The sequence below is a fragment of the Bison bison genome, unplaced genomic scaffold, assembly GCF_000754665.1.
Source record: "Bison bison bison isolate TAMUID 2011002044 unplaced genomic scaffold, Bison_UMD1.0 scf7180017864317, whole genome shotgun sequence".
NCBI lineage: Eukaryota > Metazoa > Chordata > Mammalia > Artiodactyla > Bovidae > Bison > Bison bison.
Genome location: NW_011494889.1, coordinates 8736412 through 8742227, shown reverse-complemented (window position 1 = coordinate 8742227; position 5816 = coordinate 8736412).

Here is a 5816-nt window from a genome sequence, read left to right as displayed (position 1 = left end):
TCTGGGCGGTGGTTCTCTAGCATAGCGTGGTTACGAGTATGGGATCTGGTTCAGAACACAACTCTCTGCTTGCCTACCGCGGGCACGAGGTTTAACCTCTAAAGTTTCAGTTTCTTCATCAGAAACTGGATGAAGATCCATATTTCTTCTGAGATCGTCAATAGTATGTATATCACAGAGATGCTTTAAGGAGATAATTAATGTAAAACACAGAGTGAGCTTTCAATAACTGTAACTATTATCATCGATTCCGCTGACAACTCTACAACTATGTGATAGACGAACCGACAAGATCCCATGGACAAAAGGCGGGGGATCTGATCTTTTTTCAAAGCATTTTCATCATTAAATGGATCTGATCTAGCTCCATGGGCATATCTGAGGGAAACAACTTTGCCTAAAGGGGAAATAAATACCAGAGACATTCACAGAAACATCAACCACAAACAATTACTAAACACATTGATCAACGCTCCAAGCTGTGCAATAAAGAAAAAGGGAAAAAGTCATGTCTGGGGAGACTCTGGCCTGCATTGTCAATTTCTTCCACTTGGCTGGATTATATCCACTAACTACAAATGTGTTGAAACATCTCCCATAGAGGGAGAAAAAAAAAAAAATCCCTGACTCCACATCCCCCCAGGCTAGCTCCCTCCCCAGCCTTTTCTTTCTTACAGACTTACATATTTTACTGACTCTGCCTCCTCTCTTTCTGTTAGCTCTTGAACCCATTCAGTCAGGCGTTGTGCCCGCCATTCACTTCGCTTTACCTGCCCTTGTCCTGGGACCAGTGACCCTCATACAGCACACCCAGTGGTGGCCCATCGTCAGGCCTTGTCACACCGCCCATTAGCAACATTCCCACGGTGGATGGGCCACCCCTTCCCCCTTGAAACACTTTCCTTCCTCCCACCACCCCTGGTTCTCCTCCTGCCTCCCTGCACAGTTCTCAGTCATCCTTAGCCAGATGCCCATCTTGTCAGCCTCTAAATGTCAGGAGGCCCTGGGCTCCGTGTTTTTATCTACACTGACTCTCTAGGGGACCACCACCAGCCCTGTGCTTTAACTCCTACCCTCCGGTGATACCCCATTCATGTTCCCTCTCCCTGAACTCTACACACCAGCAACCTCTTCAGTGTCTCCACCTGATGATCCTGTCATCACCTAATGTGTCACATCCAAATGGAACTTCTGAGCCTCTTTCCTCTCTCTCTCCCTTTCCTCCCTTTTCCATCTGAAGAAATGACAACTTCACGCTTCTAGATGCTCAAGAGAAACACCGTGACCATGCTTATTGCCTCTGTTTCTTCCATTCCCTACATCAGTCCATCAGCAAATCCAGTCTGTTCTTCCTCCAAATGTATCAAAGTCTGACTGCTTCTTGAATTCTCCACTGCTACCTCTGGTCCGAGCCACGATGATTTCCTACCTGGCCTCCCAGTTTCCACTCCAAATCTTTCCACATAGCAGCGGACAGAGTCTTTGATAGAAGAAGTGAAGTCATGTCAGTCCTTTGCTGAAAATTCTCCAAAGGTCTCCCTCCTCACCAAGAATAGAATACAGTGGTCTCCAGGGCTGCACACGACCATGCCCCTGGCTTCTCGTCTGAGTCCATCTCCTACCCCTTGTTCAGTGCACTGGGCCACACTGGCCTCCTGGTTACTGCAGGAGTGTGATGAGCATGGCTCTGCCTCAGGGCCTTTGCACTTACTGTTCTCGCTCCCTGGTTCTGACCCCAGACCACTTCCCTCGCTCTTTCAATCTCTGCTCATCTTAGTAGAGAGGCCTTCCCCGGTGACTCTAAATAAGACAGAAACCCCACCAACTTCTTCCTCCTTACTATGATGTATTTTCATTGCATTTATAACCACTTGACATATGAATTTGATAGTTATATTTTCTATTTCCTCCAAGCAGATGCTTGCTCCAAGGAGTAAGGACTTCGTTTTGTTCACTGCTGTATCTCCACTTCCTAACACACTGGCCAGCACAGAATCTCTGCTCAGTAAATACCTGTTGACTGCAGAAATGAATTCATCCACATGAGGCTCCTCTCCCTGTGATCAAGAAGCAAAAGACCCAAAGTCAACCTCAGCTCTGACTCCAGAGATGGGTTCACAGCCCTGGGTTTTGCCTGTCATCAGTAACCTACTAGACAGGCACTTCTCTTGAACAGGAGCAATAAGGCCTCAGTCTTCTCAGTCTCAAAAGTATTGATTGGATGAAGCACAAGCTGGAATCAAGATTGCCAGGAGGAATCTCAATAACCTCAGATATGCAGATGACACCACTCTTATGGCAGAAAGCGAAGAAGGTGAAAGTGAAAGAGGAGAGTGAAAAAGTCGGCTTAAAACTCAACATTCATAAAACTAAGACCATGGCATCTGGTCCCATCACTTCATGGCATATAAATGGGGAAACAATGGAAACAGTGACAGACTTTATTTTGGGGGCTCCAAAATCACTGCAGATGGTGACTCAGTCATGAAATTAAAAAACGCTTGCTCCTTGGAAGAAAAGCTATGACCAATCTAGATAGCATATTAAAAAGCAGAGACATTATTTACCAACAAAGGTCCATCTAGTCAAAGCTATGGTTTTTCCAGTAGTCATGTATGGATGTGAGAGTTGGGCTATAAAGAAAGCTGAGCACCGAAGAATTGATGCTTTTGAACTGTGGTGTTGGAGAAGACTCTTGAGAGTCCCTTTGACTGCAAGGAGATCCAACCAGTCCATCCTAAAGGAAATCAGTCCTGAATGTTCATTGGAAGGACTGATGCTGAAGCTGAAACTCCAATACTTTGGCCACCTGATGCGAAGAACTGACTCATCGGAAAAGACCCTGATGCTGGGAAAGATTGAGGGTGGGAGGAGAAGGGGACGACAGAGGATGCAGTGGTTGGATGTCGTCACCCACTCAATGGACACGAGTTTGAGCAAGGTCCGGGAGTTGATGATGGACAGGGATGTCGGGCGTGCCACAGTCCATGGGGCTGCAAAGAGTCGGACATAACTGAGCAACTGAACTGAAAATTCTAAGACAATATGTCCTTTTTCACTTCTAGGTTGGCCAGTTAGACTTCTTTTTTTTTTCCATTATAAGAACAGAGACAAACTTGTGAGATAATCCACCTCAGATTTTCTTCTGCTATATCACACCTTCAGTCTGTATTATTCACTGTTCCAACAATACAGTCAAAGAAATGAACATTTTGGGTGACACCAACTGGCTTACCTTCTTTGGCTTCAAAGGTAAGTTCTTCTCCTTGGCTTTGACCTTATTCTTTCATTCAAGAAACATTTGGCCATATAGACAACTGCATAAAAGATCATTTCCATTAATGGGAAACATCAATATAGGTTTCCCTTCCTTCCTTACAAGGTATAAGGAAGCCCAGAGAAAGATGACTGGAGTGATATATTAATAAAAGGGGGATCAGGGCACTTCCCTGTGGTCCAGTTTCTAACACTCCATGCTCCCAGGGCAGGGGGCCTGGGTCCAATCCCTGGTGGGGAAACCCGCTCTCACATGCTGTGACCAAAGATCCCTCATGCCGCAACTAAGATCCGGCACAGCCAAAGAAATAAATAAAAATAAGAAAAAAATAAACTCATTGAAACACATTTTGAAAGGTAGATTTGGGTGGAGTGGGGGCTGAAGGCAGCTCATCAATTGGGAAATTAATAGAATAGTCCAGGCAAGACCTAGGCAGAGCAGTGGTGGGCAGCGGGCTGCTGCTGGGGGATGGGCTGGACAGAAGAGAGACCCCAGGGGTTATGGGAGGGGAGGGAGAGGCATGGGTCCAGAGAGGCTCTCAGATTTGGGGGTGGGATGACTGCACACCCAGGAAGATCATTTGCCAGCCCTTCCTCCTCTTCCTCCTACACCTTCGAGCTTTATTTAATTGTCTTCAGTGTGTGCACAGACCAAAATGACCAGCCTCATCTCATGCCCGTTCTGTGCCTCAGCTTCCTCATCCGTCTTTGAGGGCAACAACAGTCATTTCCACGTAAGATTTTAGTGAAGAATAAACAACTGATTCACATAAAGGACTTTGGACAGGACCTGGGGCATAATGAGCACTCAGAGAGCGTGAGCATCGCTCACCATCATTCGTTATCATCGCCATCGTCACCGCCAGCAGCAGCAGCATGACCATCACCAGCACTTATTCCCCAGCCTCCTACCCTGAGTCCCTGTGTTCTCGCCTATCCCAAGGAGCCGTCACTGCGTTCTGGGGGCCTTCTCGAGACCAGTGCACAGCCTCACACCTTTTTCCGGCTTCATTTTTCTGGTATTTTCAAGACACCCAAATATCTGCCCTGGAGAAAAATTTTGCGACAAGATGCTCTCTCATTCTCAAAGTGAGCTGATTGGAAATCGAGGCTCACTCCCTCGGCCCCGAGGCCTTCCCTCCCTCTGCAGCCAGGACCCCTCTCCTGCTCCCTCGGGCAGAAGCTTCATCCTCCAGGCAGGCGGGTGTGCCAACCGCCTGACGGCTCTGGGGAAGCCTGCCTGTTCCTCCTTCCGCTCTCTAAACGCTCGCAGATGTCCGTCTGCTTTCTTCTGTTGTGTGCCTTCCAAAAGACGGGGGAAGATCAGACACTTGTAAATATTTTAGTCCCGCTTTTTCTTTCTCTCTTACTATCAAAAGAAGTAGGAGGTGGTGAGGGGATGTTTTTCTCCTTCCGGGTGGAGTTGAAGTTGGCAAAACCTGAAAACAACTTCATTTCCTCTCCTTGGGGAATAGGATTGGTGAATTAGCTGACCAGGGAATTACAGTGAACTCTTAACCCCTTATTCCTGCTCCATAGACTCTGAGAAGCATTAAAAGAAACTTAAACTAGAGAGTCACCAGCATGGACACAGACTGAAGTAAGGACAGGGCAGGGTGCAGCGTGGGCAGTTGGCCTCTGAATTGTTGCAGCAACCTTAGATAAGGGAATCGCCCCCCAGGAGGAAAGGACAGAATGACCACTGGCAGCCTAAGATGAGACTGGGAGAAGGCTAAGGACAGGTTACAAGCATGTATGTTAAATACCACAATAGCATTTTTCAGAAAGAACCAGAAGGCTTAAAATAGGCAGGAATATTGTCACAGGTGTTAGAACCTTCAAAGTTTATATCTAAGCAGTAAAATATTTATTCTAGAAGGTGTGGTATGTGGGACAAAGTCACTCCAAATTGAAAGACTCAAATCAGGACTCCTGTGGGAGTGTAAATTCATGCAAAATCTTTGAAAAGCAAATTGGCTAAATGAGTCAAGAGCCATAAAAATACCCATCATCTTTGACTCAGAAATCCCATTTCTGGGGTTGGATCCTAAGGCAATTGCTCCAAAAACAGAAGAAAAAAAAGATGTTTGCTATGGTGTTATTTATAATAGCAAAAACAAAACAGCAAAAATGGAAGCAGCCCATCTGCCCATTTGTAGGGAAAGAGAAAAATCTTCTGGGGGAACCATCTGGCAGCATGCCTCTTATGACGAGCACATGACCACACGGAGGCATTTTATCACAAGGTTGGAAATGACAGTTACATAGAAAACTGTGTAGCCTAGACTTCCAATCACCATCACAAAATGACGGGGACTGTGGACTTAAAAAAGAAATCTACTGAAATAAAATAGACAAAAAAACATATTTATGCTTGTGACTGGATGATGGGGCTAGATTTTTTTCCCTCTTTTTTTCTGTCTTTTTTTTTCTCCCAAGAGTTTTTAAAGGAGTGTTTCACTTTTAAAACGGAAAATATCATTATTAGCCTTCAAGTTAGAAAACCCATCAAGAGTTGTTGCGTTAATATCTAGATGAAA